Source organism: Lepus europaeus, chromosome 2 (genome assembly GCF_033115175.1).
Source record: "Lepus europaeus isolate LE1 chromosome 2, mLepTim1.pri, whole genome shotgun sequence".
Classification (NCBI taxonomy): Eukaryota; Metazoa; Chordata; class Mammalia; order Lagomorpha; family Leporidae; genus Lepus; species Lepus europaeus.
In genome coordinates, this window is record NC_084828.1 from 8,422,091 (window position 1) to 8,440,253 (window position 18,163).

An 18,163-nucleotide genomic window follows, 5' to 3' on the forward strand; every position below is an offset into this window, starting at 1 on the left:
GGAAATCGCCGTGGCGTAAGCTCTGCTGGTGCTTAGACAAACTGACCGCGTCTTTGCCCTCTGCTGTCTGCTCCTGGGGCGCCGTAGCCTCTGATTGACCTCTGTTCATCCTTCAGTCGGCGCCTATGTGTTCAAAACCCGCTTCCAAAGTGCTGAATGGAAGGATGAGATTCGTCTGCGGAAAGAGCCCAGAGTGACCTTCCAACCTAAACCTTCCAACACCCCACCAAACTCTCATGGCCAGGAAAAGTGGCCCTAGTGGGCACAGCTCGTCTGCCCGCCCAGTTCTTGCTCTTGCCCCCACGTTCTGTCTCTCTCCTGCCAGCCTGGACCTCTGCTTCCTCCGGAATCGGGACATCTCGGTGCAGTGCATTGAACCGTAGGAAGCTGCTGATCCCCAGTCTTCTGACTTCGCAGATTTGGCGATTTCATATGGCTTAGCTTAAGCTGCACTAGCGCTTTAGGGCTTGTACAGTTGTAATCAAACGTCACAATTCCGGAAAAGGGGTTTTGCAAACAGCCTAACGTGATGCAAATCTGAGGTGTGTGTTCCTGCTTCCGGGATTGGGGCGCAGTGGGGGGGCGGATTTAATTGGCCCTGGGGCTTCAGAGAACCCTCCCTCGGGAGTCTTCCAAAGGAGTCACACTCTGCTCTCTTTCTGCAGAACGGTGCCCAGGCCAATGACCAGCAAGAGGGTGGCTGTGCCTGTTGCCTCTGGAACTCCTGCTAGGAATTAGAGAGAGAGAGAGAGAGAGAGAGAGAGAGCGAGCAGGTGAGCCTGAGGGTGGGGCCTCCAGCCTGGGCAGGTTTCTCACCTGTGTTGAGGCTGCCTCTGCTCTCATGGCTACACAGGAGCAAACTCTTTTCCACGTGGCCACATCTGCATTCCTTACTGAAATCCAACACAAGGCCAAGAACAGAAACTGACTTCACAGCTTGCCTGGCTTGGACTTCCTGGGCTGGAGCTGGCTCTCAGCTAAAGAAGAAATGAAGGGGCCGGAGCATGGGTCTGCTGGGCTGCACGTGGGCTCAACCAGAGCTCAGTGGTGTCACTGGTACTTGGGGCCGTGCCTGGTGCCCCTGATTCTCTGATGACCGAGTCCAAGAGGACGGCTGGCCTGAGCGGCCACTCAGGGAGTTTCATGGGATGCACCCAGTGGACTGGGCGACCCCGGCCCTTTTTTCTCACATGGTCTTCCTTTAGACAGCCTTGCCTTCAGTTTGTGCATCTTTCAAAGGACAGAGAACAGAACCCGAGGCAAGGATTAGGCATAAGTACTTTATCTGGGAGGTGCCATCTCAGGGCAGTGGGGGTGAGCGAAGGAGAAAGCAATGTGGCAAGTGCCTAGACAGAGGGAGGTGCTTAGCGATGGGCTGGCAGCTGGAGCAGCGTGCAGTAACCGTGCAGGGGAGTGCAAGGAGAATGGAAGGAGACTCCATTGTGCTATCGACTCCACATGCAGCTCCTTCCCTAGCCTGGGAGAAGCCAGAATCTAAACTGTGGATTGCCTCCGTGCCCACAAGGGTTGGCAGGGGCCAGGGACTCGGCCTGGAGCTGGCTGGCCTCTGGCAGGAGAATCACACGAGCCTGAGGAAGCTGGTCTGTCACCGAGGCAGAGCCAGTAGCTGAGAGCCCGGGGGAACGGAGGCTGAGGGAATCTGAGGGGTACTTCTGACGTGTCCAACGCACAATCGCACACAAACATCGGTTAATAAATTCTCAGTGGTCACCTTCGTGGCGCAGGGCTTCTGAGGGCCAATGACAGGTGGAGAATTAATTGCACCTGTGACTGGGGGGACTCCAGCCGGATGAGATCTACGCTGGAGATTGTAAGTAACGATGTTCAGGTGAGAGGGAGTCTTGGCTCCAACAGGGTTGTGTGTGTAGATTGCCACGTGTTCACAAGTGCTTGTTAGCTTTGTGAGCTTCTGGAACTATCTAGATATTGTTGATCCCCACTGTAAATAACAGAGACTCACGCATTTCTAGATTTTACCTCGTCATTCGACAGAGTTTTGTTGAGAATTTACTGTGACCTGGCCCCCTGCTAGGTGCTTTCTGAGATGATCCTTTTTTTCTTTTTAAAGATTTATTTATTTATTTGAAAGGCAGAATTACACAGAGGCACAGAGGGAGAGGTCTTCCATCTGCTGGTTCATCCACCCAAATGGCTGCAATAGCCGGAGCTGAGCCAGACTGAAGCCAGGAGCCAGGAGCTAACTCCAGGTGGGTGCAGAGATCCAAGCACTCGGGCCATCTTCCACTGCTTTCCCAGACACATTAGCAGGGAGCTGGATCGGAAGAGGAGCAGCCGGAACTTGAACCGGCACCTGTATGGGATGCCGGCGCTGCAGGCAGAGGCTTAGCCTTCCATGCCACAGCGCCGGCCCCATGAAATGGTCTTACATGGTACTCACTTCCACCCTGTGGAGTGAGTTTATCACACCTATTTCACAGTGAAGAAGTGGTAGTTTAGCCGCTCGGTAAGCTGCCCAAGGTCAGGCTGTCCAAGGTCAGGCTGCTCCGATTTCTGGCCACACAGTCTGAGGGGTGGGCATGGGGTATGGTGGATGTCCATGTGGGCACTGATCCATTGAGCCGGGTGTTTTGAGTAAGGCAATGATTATGACTCAGACACCATTAGTGGTATGCGCTAGGTGTTGACAAGCTTCTGTGGCACACGGGTGATCCAAAGAAAATGCAGTTTCTAAAATCTAAACTTTGGCCTAGAGCTTCTCTTTGCTCCTTGGGTTTTGCTTGATGAGTGTTGAATGGGACTTGGCCCATTGGGATTTGGAAGCCCAGGTGTGGTTATTGAGGTGCCATGGTTTCAATACACATCCCTACCCTCCTCCCCTAACTCAAGAGTTCGGTTCCCAAAACCCTATGTTAATAGTACTAAGAGGCGGAAATTTGGTCCAGCTAAGGAATTCAGAGACGGAGCCTTTGGGACGTGGTTAGATGGGGTTAGGTTGTTAGATTGAGTTCTTCATCATGGAATCCTGATGGCTTCATAAGGAGAGACAGAGAAATGACAAGCAGACAGAGCATGTGTCCCCTGTCTCCTGCCACACTGTGACTCTGCCAGCAAAAACACCTTCATCAGAGATACAACCAGTGGGGCCCACTGATCTTGGACTGTGAACCTACTGAACCGTGAGCCCAGAGAAGCCTCTTTCCTCTATAAAGACAGGCTGCCTCTAGGATATAATACGGGAGGGGACAAGAAGGTGAAGGTGAGTTAGGAGAGCAAATCTCTCTCTCTCTTTTTTTTTTTTTTTTTGACAGGCAGAGTGGACAGTGAGAGAGAGAGAGAGAGAGAAAGCTCTTCCTTTGCCGTTGGTTCACCCTCCAACAGCCGCCACGGCCGGTGCGCTGTGGCCAGCGCACCGTGCTGATCCGAAGGCAAGAGCCAGGTGCTTCTCCTGGTCTCCCATGGGGTGCAAGGCCCAAGCACTTGGGCCATCCTCCACTGCACTCCCGGGCCACAGCAGAGAGCTGGCCTGGAAGAGGGGCAATCGGGACAGAATCCAGTGCCCCGACCAGGACTAGAACCCAGTGTGCCGGCGCCACGGCTCAATAGGCGAATCCTCCACCTTGTGGCGCCTGCCAGGAGAGCAAATCTCTACACAGACAGATAGTGACAAGCCTAGGAGTGACAGGGCACGCTGAACTTTGAGAGTCACCTGTGAGGGCACCTGGGGGTGGCAAAGAAGATTCTCAAGACAGTGAGAGCCATGGCAGGGGAGGTGAAGACATGCCTTGTTCTGGAGCTGGGTAGAGTTGAGCAGGGGAGGTGGGTTAGAGTTCAGTTAGAGTTCAGATGTGGCTTGAAAACCTCCCCTCTCAAACTGCTGTCTTGGAGTAGAAGCCATCTGCCTTCAAGGGTTAGAAGATGGGAGCCGGCGCTGTGGCATAGTGGGTAAAGCTGCCACCTAGAGCGCCGGCATCCCATATGGGTGCAGGTTCAAGTCCCAGATCCTCTATTTCTGATCCAGCTCTCTGCTGTGGCCTGGGAAAGCAGTAGAAGATGACCCAAGTCCTTGGGACCCTGCACCCACATGGGAGACCTGGAAGATGCTCTTGGCTCCTGGCTTCAGATCAGCTCAGCTCTGGCCATTGCAGCCAATTGGGGGATGAACCAGTGGACAGAAGACCTCTCTCTCTGTCTCTCCTCTCTCTGTGTAACTCTGACTTTCAAATAAATAAATAAATATATCTTTTTAAAAAAAGGATTAGAAGATGAGCCCCAAAGAGACTCATGTGCACTCGGATCAGGGTAGCCCAGGCGTCTTCAGAGCACCGTGGCTGTGAACCCAGGCTGATGCACAGATCCTGCAGTGGGCATCCTTGCACAGGTCCTCCTGTGGGCATCCTTGCTCCAGCTCTTTGTCAGACAGGGCATTGCCACTGGCCGATTCGGATCAGACCCAGATCCTGGTGCAAGTCTTCTGGTACCGCAGAGCACTAAGAGCAAAGGTTCCAGTCCGGTTCACTGAGGCGCATTAGAAAGGCCACTTCTTACAGGGCGACCCCCCAACCCGGGGAGGGGGGCTTGGGCAGGGAGAGGGATGGACTCAGGCGAGAACTCCTTCTACTACTTGGCCCTCTTCTGCAGGGAATACCCCAGGCCCACAGCCTGGGCCTCACAGGGGGCTGGCCTCTCTTCCTGGCCCTCCAAGACGGGCTGTGGGCGTGGTTTCCTCCGGCTGGCTCAGGATCAAGCCTGGAGTCGGGAAGTCCCTCCTCTCAGAGTCTCTGTGGCTTTCACTTGGAGCCCCCACCCCCACCCCATCCCCTTGACAAATAAACCGGGGCATGGAGATCATTACGCTGCACATTATGAGACAAAATTGGATTAATTAACCCCGTCTGGCCTCTCTGCTTGGGAGACAGAGCAAAGACGAGGTCCAGTCGTAATGCAGCATTTTGAAAAATGTCAGCCGCGACTGGGTGATAAATATTTATAAATATATACGCTGCGTGTCGACAGGGGGCCAGTGTGTTTTCACAGGTAAGCGCACAAGGCACTCTTGTCAGCACGCTCAAAGCAGGAGCCTTGAAAGGGCCATTATGGCTTGGACGGCGAATGTTTATTAAGAATAATATGCAAAACGGGGCTCTGGGTGAATGGGCCCATTGACGGGCTATCAGAGCGCCAGGGCCCAGCGGGCGGCCGGAACGACACCGCCCCCAAGCAGACACGGCCCTGCCCTGACAGAGTTGTGGGGTGTCAGTGCCCTGGCCACTTGGGGTTGTGGCTGTTTGCTCTGGAAGCCTTGGCTTAGGGCTTGAGCGCACACTTAGGCCATGGCACTTGGGCCCGAGTCACAGATCAGCATCAGGAATTGGCCCTGTGGAGTGGCACTCCAGGCAGCAATGGGAGTTCTGGACAAGCATCCCAGCTAGCTGGCTTCCTCCTGCTCCTCTGAGTGGGAGACATTTCTCGGGGGCTTTCTCTTCCCAGCCCCCTCCCTGCACTTTTTTTTTTTTTTAGGAGTGGGGGTAGAGCTGTTTCAGCTTAATTCCTTCCAGGGTATCCCAGGGCCCCTTCCTTGCTCTGGAGCCAATGTTTGTTGAGTGTCTGACGCGTGCCCACCATGGACGTCGGCGCTAGGGCTGCAGTGAGGAATGGCTGACGTGTGGACCAGACGGAAGGAGATGGACACACCGTCTCCACTTGTCTGCTTAGTAGGGGAGAACAGTAGGTACAGGCCAACAGGAGCGTGGATGGCATCAGGCAGGGATGTGGGATGGAGCACTGGGGAGGGCTTTGGTTGGGGCCCGTTGGGGTCTGTTTCAGGATGGGGCATTGGGGAGGGGGCTCCAGGAGGGCAGGCGGGTTGAGAGCAGCAAGCAGAACAGCTCTCCCGACAGCGGGAAGCAGGGCCCCGGCGGGTTCAAGGATCAGAGAGGTTGAAATGTGAGAGTGCTGGAAGCCATCAGAAGCCAGGGGACTTCACCCTGGGCTTCAGTCTCGGGAAATCCAGAGTGGCTCCCCCAGTGCTGGTTCCTCACAGTTTGGACTCATTCCCACCTGCTACTGCTAAGAACGCTGGGGGAAGCCGGGATATACTTACAAGTGACTGATTCAAAGTCGCCGTTGTCCATGGATTGACTTAGAAACATCCCGGGGAAAGAGAAACCCGTGCCCCATGGATTGGGCGTCTCCTTGCATGCTTTGTTTCGGGTTTGGGCTCAGTTCTGTCCACTTTTCATCAGGGAGTTGGTGGGCACTTCCTCTGCATTCCAACTTCAGCTGGGGTCCCCCAGGGATGTATCCTCCCCCAACCAGACACTCCCTGGCTCACTTATCACTCAGTATAGTGGAAAGATAAATTTTTAAAACTCAACTTTTTTATTCCAAGAAGAGTTGACATCCAGATCAATACATCCCGCCAGAAGCTATTACCATGTTAATGAGTCACCAGTAATATTCCAGAGACGTGTCAGCGAGTCACGGCCCCTCTGATTCAGGGACATCCTTGGCAGACAACTGTAAATAGATCGAGGGAAGGCCCGGCCGAGGAGCTGTCACCCATCGATGCTGGGGAGGAGGGTGAGGGTCATGAATAAGGAAGCTCACAGGGCGACTGTCCCCAGCTGTCCAGGTTACTGTAGGAGAAATAACCTTTGAAAAGGCCATTGGTCTCCACTAGATGACAAAGACATCGGCCTCTGTCAGTTGTCAGGTGCGTGGGTGGAGAGATGGTTCCGTGCGTGAGCTGAAGAAATGTCCATGTGTCTTACGCATAGATTCAGATCACTGTCATCCGTGGGAGAGAGGGGAAGCTTTAGAGGGCAGATCAAGTCAGGAAAGGGACGTTAATTGGAAAGGAGCAGACGGGGCAGCCCCGAGACCAGAGGACTGGAGACAAAGCCCAGCAGAAGGCAGTCAAGTCCACCAAGACCCATCAATCATTACAACTCCTGTTTGGGGCCCTGTCTCCCCTCCTTTGCCCAACTTCCTACAGCACTCTGGGGGAGATCTCCCTTGATCTAGATGGTCACTAGCCTGGCAGAATCCAAAGCCTACCCCCTCCCCTAGAAGGAGGATCATGGAATCTGATTCTGATCCCTCTGGTGTAGACCCGAGTCTCACGGTTTGCTCTGAGGGAGAAGGGCTGGGAGCCCCGAGGGATGTATTACCCTGTGAATGATGATCAGACCATGTGATCCTGAGCTGTGGGCATCAGCACTTTCCATCTAGGGCAGGGAAAAGAGGTTGGTGGGTAGAGAGGTAGAGGTGGGCTGGGAGTGAGCCGAGGAAAACGTCTAAAAATACTGATGTGGTTCTTTCTGAGCCAGGAGATGGAAGCAGGACAGGCTAGGACGGAAGCAAATGGACTGGGTGCTCTGTCCTCATAACAGGGATTCTGTGAAGGTCAAGGCCATGCAAGTCGGAAGACTTCCAGTGTTTTCCATCCACATTGTCACCTTGCTTTCCTTTTTCTTTGCTGGAAATAAGGAAATCTTGACGTCTGAATGATCTGAGTTCAGTCCAGCACAGCTGTTTACCAGACAGGGAGCCAGGGTCCAGGTGCTCACCGCTGGGTCACACGGGCTCAGCGTTTATGAAGCAGTTTGTGACCCTGCGCCCCCCCCCCCCGACCTGTAATGAGAATCAAAGATGACTATGCACATAATGTGCTCGCTATGGAGTCTGACACCTGATGCCACATGCTGCCCAGGTCAGCGATCTGCCACTGCCAACCAGGGACACGGGGCTGCTCCTCTCTTTTGATTGGTGAGGACACACTCATAGACAAGTGGGAAGGATGAGTGGCACCTATCACGTTCTCCATGTTGTCACTTACGTGGTTGGAAGGGAGTAGCAACCTTGTCTTCCGGAAGATGTCAGACTATGGGTGCCTTTCCCTATTAGTCTGACTCTTGACAATACTTTCCCAAGTGTCTACAATGGATTTCAGTTTTGGTGACGTGGTTGAATAAGCTTACATGGAATGATTATAGATGTAAATGTCTACAAAAGCTGTATAACTAAGGCAGGACGAACATCAGAGTGGAAAGAAAGGAAAACAAACAAACAGGAAATCCCAGTGCCGAAAGCACAGAAGGCACCGGAAGCCACAGGGAAGAGAGCTGCTGTCACCGCAGCCGGAGCAGTCGGGGCGCAGTGCACCTGCAGCAGGGCTTAGCACTTAGTCTAACGCATTGGAAGGATGGGAGACCTGGAGCTCAGATGCTCTGCATAGAGCTAAGCCCCTCCAAAGACAACGGGGGGGGGGGGGGGGGCTGGAGCATCAGAACGTCGTTTCTGCACCCAAGGACTCATCCTGTGAAAAACGGAAGCTGCAGCCCCCGCCCCCTCCATCCATCGGCTGCTTATAGCATGGATTTGCCTCAGCTGGGTGGCGAGTCGTTCTTCCACTGAGAATTCACCTGCAATTGTGTCTGGTGGGTGCATCTGGAGGGGTCTCCCACAGGCAGGGGCTGGGCTGCTCCACAGGCCAAAGAATCCCCCTGGAAAAAAACTTTCATAGGCAAAGATAAGCTGGAGATCACCTCCCTCCCCTGCACCTCTAACCCGTGAGAACAGAAAGTCAGCGAGCTGCAGGGCCCCTGGCAGGCCACTAGGACAAAACAGGGCGGAATGCAAGCCGTGGGGCATGCCACTGAGATGCTGCTCATCACTGTCTACTTCACTGCTGTTCTGGAACTTTCTTTCAACTCAAAAGGGTGATAGCTCAGTGAGGCCTCTTGGAAGACGTGAACCTCGTAAGAGGTGCTGACATCCGTGTCGGGGACATCTGAGGCTGTGTCTCCCCAGCCTGCTTTCTCATTGTCTCCTGGCACAGCCACCATGTTGATTGGTTCTGACAGCACTATGGATCACATACCTGCTCCCAGGTGCAGTTAAGGGCACACGATGTCTGCTCCGTCGATCCTAATACTCTACCCTGTGGCCGTAGGTTGTAGGACCCACAGATGGGCACAGGACCAGGCCAAGGCCCCGGAGTTCTTTTCTGGGATTTTGTTTGTGGAATCTGGGAAGAGTGAAGCTCTCTGTTCTTTAGGTTTGTTGAGATGGAACAGCACAGGTTTGGCGCTGTCTGTGGTGCCACCAGCACGCACGTGCAAAGAGCCATCAGCAGCTGTGACAGTGACTGTTGACATTCACGGAGCAATTGCTGGTACCAGGCACTGTTCTGAGTGCTTTACAGAATAACACAGTTAATCTTCGCAGATGGAGAAACAGAGGCATAGAGTTCAAGCAAATTACCCCAACTCCACAGTGCTATAAGTTATGGAATCTGAACTTGCAGCACGATAGTCTGGTTTCAGAGCCTGCATGAACTAAGAATGCACAGCAGGATGTATGGATGGGTGGGTGGGTGGATGGGTGATGGATTGATGGACAATGGATGGACAGATGCATGGATGGACAGATGGATGGACAATGGATGGACAGATGGATGGACAATGGATGGATGGATAAACAGATGACAGGACAGGTGATGGATGGATGGATGGATGGGTGGATGGATAAACAGATGACAGGACAGGTGATGGATGGATGGATGGATGGGTGGATGGATAAACAGATGACAGGACAGGTGATGGATGGATGGATGGATGGGTGGATGGACAGACAGATGGATAGTTGAGTAGGTAGACAGACACATAGGGGATCTGGTGGTAACACATGGATCTCTGGAATCTCCGGTGCTAGCTCAATTTTCCATGCAATGCGATTTTCTTTTTTAAAAGATATATTTATTTATTTTGAAAGGTGGAGAGACAGAGACAAAGAGGGATAGTCAGAGAGAGGGGAAGATCTTCCATCTGCTGGTCCCCTTCCCGAATGACTGCAATGCTCAGTGACTGGGCTAGGCCGAAGCAGGAGCCTGGAACTCCATCTGGTCTCCCACATGTGTGGCGGGGGCCAAGCGCTTGGGCTACCTCCTGCTGCCTTCAGGCACATTGGCAGGAAGCTGGACTGGAAGCAGGGCAGCCAGGACTCAAACTAGTGCTCTGACATGAATGATGGAATGATTCCGCGTCACAAGCAGCAGCTTATCCCACTGCGCCACAGCGCCAGCCTTGATGTTTTCTTTCTTGATGTAGGTTAGCTTGAGGGGTTGTAGCTGGCTGTGTCTGCTTATCAGTGTGTCTTCTCCCCACCCGACAGTCTCCCCTTTGTCCTTGTAGCAACAGCTTTGCCTTGGGGAACCGGCTTCTGTTCCCTGGGGTTTCTGGTAGAGCTGTCGACCCAGGTGCCTCCTCTCCCCAGCCACGTGGAGGGAGCTTCTGACCTGGTCGTGCACAATCAGAGTGTCCTGCCCCCAGCCATGGCCACTGGCTGTGAGATGGGCACATGACAGGAGTTGGGCTATCAGCTTTGTGCTGCAGACAAGAGAGGAGACTGTGTCTCTCAGCTGGGCTTGCTGCGCCAGGAGGGTGGGCCCTGTGGTCACTCCAGGTCACGGCTGCGCTTTTGCACAGCTGCCTTCTCCACTGGGTCCCCACTGGTGCTCAGGCGAAGCTTATTCTGGTGTGGACTCAGCAGTCCCTTGGGAACTTGCCCTCTCTCATCACTTAACGGGCAGAAGCCCAGGCTGAAAACGCAGACATATTGGCGGTGTGGCACAGTAGACTAAGCCCCGCCTGCAGTAGTGGCATCCCATATGGGTGCCAGTTTGAGTTCTGGCTGCTCCGCTTCTGATCCAGCTCCCTAATGGCCCAGGAAAGCACTAGAAGCTGGCCCAGGTCCTTGGGCCCCTGCAAAGACATGGGAGACCCAGAAGAAGCTCCTGGCTTCTGGCTTCGGATTGGCCCAGTCATCTGGGGAGTGAACCAGTGGATGGAAGATCTCTCTCTCTCTGTCTCTCCCTCTCTCTCTCTAACTCTGCCTCTCAAATAAATAAATAAAATCTAAAAAAAAATGCAGACAGATAAAATTTACCCAATTTAAGTTCTTTTCCTGGAACCCGGGACCCATTCACTCACAATGGTGCTCGAATAACATTTTCCTTCGTGGAACCTCCCCGTTCTAGGTTTAGAGCTCTTTTGTGGCCATCTGAAAGGTCTTAGCAATTTTTAAAAGATTTATTTATTTACTTATTTGAAAATAAGAGTTACAGAAAGAGAGAGAGAGGGAGAGAGCAAGAGCTTTCTTCCATCCTATGGTTTACTCCCCAGATGGCTGCAATGGCAGGGACTGGACCAGGCTGAAGCCAGGAGCCAGGAGCTTCATCCTGGTCTCCACGTGGGTACAGCAGCCCAAGGACTTGGACCATCTTCTGCTGCTTTCCCAGGCCATTAGCAGGGAGTGCATCAGAAGCAGAACGGCTGGGCAATATCTCAACGCCAATAAGGGATGCAGGTGCCACAGGGAGTGACTTTTCCAGTTATGACACAACGTTGGCCTCAAATAATTCTTGAATAAGAGTCCTGGCATTTTCATTGTGCACTGAGCTTTGCAAATTATGTAGCTTCCCCTCCCCCCACTCCTAATGTTCTCCTGATCTTGTGGGGCGAGGGTGGCACAATAGGATTCTCTTGGTTTCCTCCTTTCCTGTCACTTAGCTGCACCCTGTGGCCCAGGTGTTCCCAAGCCACAAGGGAATAGCTGGATGGGGTCAGCCCAAACGGGAATAAGCCAGGGGAGGCAGTCCTTGTGGCCCTTCCTCCGTGGTGGGAGCACTGAGGCCCGGCCTGGGGGGCAGTAGGGAGACAAGGAGTGCCCCCGGCCAAGACGGAGATTTAATTTTTCAATAAATGTCTTCAAGTCCAGCTTGGAAAAGATACCCGCCTCTGAGGACAGCCTGGTGCCACTAAAACTCACCCCGGAAACAGCAGGCACCAGGAGCTGACTTACGGACGTCAAGCTCAGCCAATAGCTTATTTCTGCAAATTTGCACTTCAGTGGTGCAGCTGGGACTTGAACCGGCGCCCATATGGGATGCTGGCATAGCAGATGGCAGCTTAACCCTCTGCAACAAGTGGCCAATTCACCACACAATCCTCTACAACAAGTGGCCAGTCCACCACACAGCTGCCGTCAACCGCTACGGGAGGTATTCCTCTCTCGGTCAGTTTTACACAAGCCTCTCCCCCTACTCCCCGAGTTTCTGGGCACCATCAACCTTAATTAGCTGGATTTGATGTTAGCACAAAAGGTCTCCACCAACCCGACGTACACGAGCTCAGCCCAGGTGGACGCAGGATCACGGAGATGCACTTGGCGTGTGTGCAGCCTCACGAACCCCACATGCCAGGCTGTGGTGGGTGAAGGGTCTAAAGCAGCGGTGACGTCAGGACACCTCCGGCGGCAAAGCCCTCCTTGCCGGGGCGGTGGATCACGGGACAAGCTCCTTCTTGGAGGCACCTCCGCGAGACTCAGCAGGAAAAGAGCCGAGAGGGCGCACTGCTGGGCACTGCAGGGCGACCGCGTTTCCACCTCCTCACGGCTCTCACTAGGGATTCAACCTCAGCACGTGAAGCCTTTGGGGACCCTCAACCCGTATCCAAACCACTTCCTTCAAAGGATTCTCAAAATCCAGAAATGATATCGGGCAGGAGTTTTATTTTTTAAAACTTGCAGGAGGTGTCCAGGTGAAATCAAAGGGTGAACATCACGTCTTTTCAGGTTGCGAGTAATGAGTGTGCGTGTGTGTGTGCGTGTGTGTGCGTGTGCGTGCATGTGCGTGTGTGTGCGTGTGCATGTGTGCGTGTGTGGATGCGTGCATGCACACCCACCTTTAACTGAAATTCGGATAACACAACACCATTTTAAAGTAACCAGATCAGTGACACAGGACATTTCAAAATGCTGTGCCAGCACCCACTCTGTCTAGCTCCAAACCCTATTTGTCAAAAGGAAACTCGTATCTCTCCTTCCCAGAGGAGAGCCTGGGGCCCCACTGGGCTGCGCTCTGCCCTGTGGACTCACCTGCTCTGGGCATGTCATACAATGCCTCATGGTCATTCGTGCCCAGATTCTTGCCCATAGCCTGTACCGGAGCGCTCTGCCTTCTGCCGGCCGAAGGGTAGTCCTAGAGGAAGTAGGCCTACAGGGGCTCCCTAAGAACTCGCCTTGGGGCCAGTGCTGTGGCAAAGTAGGTTAAGCCTCTACCTATGGCTCCAGCATCCCATATGGGTACCAGTTTGATTCTTGGCTGCTCTACTTCCAATCCAGCTCTCTGCAATGGCCTAGGAAAGCAGTAGAAGATGGCCCAGGTCCTTGGGTCCCTGCACCCATGTGGAAGACCTGGAGGAAGCTCCTGGCTCCTGGCTTTGGATTGGCTCAGCTCTGGCTGTTGCAGCCATTTGGGGAGTGAACCAGCAGATAGAAGACCTCTCAGTCTCTGTCTCTCCCTCTCTGTATTTAACTCTGCTTTTTGAATAAAATAAAATAAATAAAAATCTTTAAAAAAACAACAAAAAAGTACTTGCCATGGCCCTCTTGATCCCCCCCCCCCCAGGAAGTCCTGCTGATTTTACACCTGTTTGATAAACACAGCAAAGGAGGGCTTCCTGGTGGGGGCACAACTCAGTGGCACAGCCCACTGCCTGCCGTCTGTACCCTGGACCTGCCGCTGGGCAGAGCAACACATCCAAGAAACTCCTGCCGGGGAGTGCCGGGGACCCGTTAGGAGCTTGGGTCAAGCTCCCTGCTCTTTTTCTTTCTTTCTTCCTTCTTCTTCTTCTTCTTTTTTTTTAAAGATCTATTTATTTATTTGAAAGTCAGAGTTACACAGAGAGAGAAGGAGAGCCAGAGAGAGAGAGGTCTTCCATCCGCTGGTTCACTCTCCAAATGACTGGAAGAGCCAGAGCTGAGCTGACCCAAAGCCAGGAGCTGGGAGCTTCTTCTGGGTCTCCCACATGGGTGCAGGGGCCTAAGGACTTGGGCCATCTTCTATGCTTCCCCAGGCCACAGCATAAACTGGAAGTGGAGGAGCCAGGACTTGAACCGGCGCCTATATGGGATGCTGGCACTATATGGGATGAGGGCAGCTGCTTTACCCGCTATGCCACAGTGCTGGCCCGCTCCCGGCTCTTGAGGCAGATGGAGGAGGCGTTTTGAGCTTGGGGGTCGTCCGTGCTGTGAGTGGAACTTTGACCCCATGGGGTTGAGCAAATTGTAAATGGGAGAAACAAAATGGGGGCCAGGGTTCTGGCAGGGTAGGGAAAGGTAGTTTGGTGATTGCTGCTGGGGTGTGCTCCTGCAACCCAGGGCGGACGGGACCCTGGCCGGCACAGGGGGGAGGTGCCTCGCCCTCGCGGTGGACAGCTTCCGGGGCTGCTACGGTCTGTAGCCCACTGTGGCAAGGAAGGGATTTACCCGGTGTTTCAAAGTCCTGCTCATCTCTGCCTTCGGTCCCCGCCCCCACCTTCGGTCCTGCGGTCCCCGGTCCTGGGTCCCGGGTCCCAGGCAGCCGGGCTGGTGGGAAGTGTGTGTTGAGCACCGTGACTGCCACCAGGTTGTAAATGCCATCAGATAAGCTGATCAAGTCTGCAAGCCGAGCCTCTGGTCCTCTCAGGTTTAAGGAAACAGTCTCCCAGGGCTGTTGATCGCTTTGTTTTTTCTGACCAAGAAGCATAAATGTGCGTGAGCGACAAAGGCGGCCGATTCCTGAGTGAAATGAGGTTTTTTGTGCCGGGGGCATCGTTTATGGGTTTGAACACTGAGAAACAGTGCTGAACGGCTCTCAAGGGGAAAGCGCCTGTTTTTTCTCCGCAGTCACGTGTCTGAGGCACTTGCTGGAGAGATTCTCGCTGGGGGTTTGGTTTCTAGTGGTTTTTTTTCCCCTGGGTGTGTTGGGGGCTGCTTCTCTCATGCAATTTCCCTTTCTCCGGTTCTCTTCCACACGGCTTGAGACCTCTCAGGAATCTCTGCTCTGTGACCAGGACTCTGAGACTACTAGAAAACCCAAAACAAATGTCTCATTCCTGCAGGAGGTGGGCCCCTACGCGGTTGTGCTTGGCACCTGGCACAGGTGCTGGCTCTTAGGGACCTCGGGAATACCCCATGCATGTACTCCTGGTCCGGCCAGGCCTGGGGCTTCTCTGTAAGCATGTGCACACATGCATGAACTCACACACACACATGCACACACACACCATCTAGAGTCAATCTAGATAACAATTAGCTTTTCTCCAAGGAAGAAGGGCACTCTGGGGACAGCACAGCACTGCAGTAGAAACACGTGTGCCATAATAAACTGAGAGTATCCAAGACGTAGAGGCAAGGGGAAGTGGTTTCCTCTCAGCAGAAATTTAGGTTTATTATACAGTACTCAGAAAATGCAACATGCAAGCAGAGAAATCTAACAACACACAAAGCAGAGGCTGGTTATTCACTTTACAAAGGAGTGTTTATTTAACGAAGTGTTATTAAAGGAGATATGTCATTTATTATATAATCTGCTTTACAAATATTGTATTTATCACAGCCTTAAAGAATGCTAGAATTTGCCCAATGTGAGCAATTCTTGGACTGAGCCAGGAGACAGACATAATGATGACACGTGGAAATATTTAATCACACATAGATCTATTTTTTAATGTCAGCGGGAATGATGGTCCAAAAAGAATTTTAAATTTTGTTAGAAAGCCTGTCAATGTATAATTTTTCTAGATATATCTAGGTCACTAATATGAGCTGCCTTTGTGATATTCGATTACAGTTCAATTTCAAAGATATAGGATGAGCCACACTGATAGATGTGAGATGATAATGGCAGTATATTTTCTTTTCTTTCTTTTTTTTTTTTTTTTTGACAGGCAGAGTGGACAGTGAGAGAGAGAGACAGAGAGAAAGGTCTTCCTTCCATTGGTTCACCCCCCTCCCCAATGGCTGCTGCGGCCAGCACACCACGCCGATCCAAAGCCAGGAGCCAGGTGCTTCTCCTGGTGTCCCATGCAGGTGCAGGGCCCAAGCACTTGGGCCATCCTCCACTGCCTTCCCAGGCCACAGCAGAGAGCTGGACTGGAAGAGGAGAAACTGAGACAGAATCCGGCGCTCCGACTGGGACTAGAACCTGGGGTGCCAGCGCCGCAGGCAGAGGATTAGCCTAGTGAGCCATGGCGCCAACTGATGGCAGTATATTCTCCATGTTGTGTTTCAAACTCCTTTTCGGCACTTTTTGCAGCTGAGACTCCTGCTGCTCTGGTCTCTGTCGTACCCATTTTTCTGCCCCCTATTTCTTCCACATCTTTCATCCTTGCCGTCTAGAGCCGATCAGTACAGTGGTACCCAGTGAGACGCCCAGCACTGCCTGTTCTCGTTCTCTGCTAGTAATCTTATATTAGGGCCTCTGTAAATTAATGTATATGAGGGTATTCCAAAAAGTCTGTGAAAACGAAATTAAAAGTTTTTTCAGTGCACAATGAATCTTGCTCACGGAAAGTGAAAGAACAGTGCACGGATTTCAGACGATTTTGCAGACAACGAGAAGGGCACAGGGGACAGGGGAGCAACAGAGGGCAGGGCCTGGGTTTCTGGGTGACTGCGTGGAGCCGAGCAGCCTGATCTATGTGGAACGCTTTGTAAGAGAGAAACAGAGTTCCTGTTCTGAAAACCACAAGAGCTTAGCATTACCACGACTGAGAGCGAAGACACACCCTGGGACAGAGGTGCCACGTGTGGGTCCACGGACGCACACACACGCAGGGCAGATGGAGTTTGCCTGATTGGATGGCGGCCTTTCCCTCAGATCCCGGTGCTTGGAGATGGGCAGGAAGCACCTTTGATGTCCCAAGGTGGTGGCAAGAGCTTGGCCCCAGGTCCAGCTGTCCAGGGCCCACGTACTGGCCAGAGGTGGGACTGCCAAAGTTCCCAGGCCAGGCAGCTGGGAGTTGGGTCAGTTACCATGGACACAGGTCTGAGGACAGAACAGGAAGAAGTCCGAGAGAAATGTGTTCAGACCGTCTGCAGGGCAGGGTTTGGCCCATGCCCATGGAGCATCTTCGGGGAGAAGCCGGTGATGTGCTGTCCGGGAAGAGGCAGGGAGGGCGGCAGGGGTGGGGAAAGCTCATTTCTGCCTGCCTCTCACATGCTGGGCACCGTGTGCCTATGGTCACATTTCATTCCCAACAGCTCCGAGAAGTGGGTGTCATTATCCCCACTTCATAGATGAGGCTCGTTGAGGCTCACTTGCCCAAGGCCACCCAGCAGGCAAGGCAGCTGTAACTGTGGGCTTGCGCCCGGTCAGGAAGCTCTTTCCCCCACAGCGCACGGCCCAGCTCACACTGGACAAGGCGAAGCTTTTCTGGTCACACAGAAGACGTGTCTGATCTGGGTCGGCGGGGTTCTCACTAGTTCTCAGGAGGGCTGTCCCTGTCCATGGGGCAGAATCATCTCCACGCAGTTTATGGTGCCTGGGGGACAGGATCGAGTAGCCCCAGGACCCGAGATGCCAGCCCCCTCGTGAGCACAGCTGCCAGCCTGCCAGCCATGGGCAGAAAGAGTCTTGGCAACAGGACTGGACGGTGCCGGGGCTTCGGGTCCTGTCTCCTCCTGGCCACAGGGCAGAGGGCTCTTGCAAAACACCACACACCCTGGTAACAGTAGAAAAATGAATACCTTGCACTGAGGAGGCCCCAGAACATTCCTGGGTATCACATGTGGGGGGCCTCGGGGGATGGGCACTGCTTGGGTCCAGAGGGGCCGTCAGAGGACGTGGCCACAGAGAATGGGGTTTTGGGTTGACGTCACGAGTAGTGGAGGAGGAGTGGTGCTTTGAGGAACACTGGGAGAAATCTTTCGTCCATTCTTAGCAAGCGCGCTAACCCCACCTTTGGCCATTGAGACCCTCAGGAAAGTCCAAATGTCCCCAGGGAAAGGTAGCACCAGGCACCACTGCTGCTGGAGGGCCAGGAGTGGTGACAGCTGGCAGCCTGGCCCCGTGGAAGAGGACCCAGCATGGGCACCTGAGACAAATGGGCAGTCGCGTGGGGCAGGACACAGAAAGGGCAGTGTAGGGGCTCAGGACAAGACTCTGGGCTGTGTGACCTGTGCAAGCCATGGATCCCTCGTTCCTGGAGGCGGGCAGGACTGTGTTTGCCTGGCTGTGCTCTGGACCTCGGGGCAGCAGGGCCCTTGGTGTGGCCACCCCTCCTTCTTCCTCCAGGCTAGCAGATCTGTGCTTTGTTTCACTTCTGCACTCTTTGGGGGAAAGTACCCAATCTTCAGC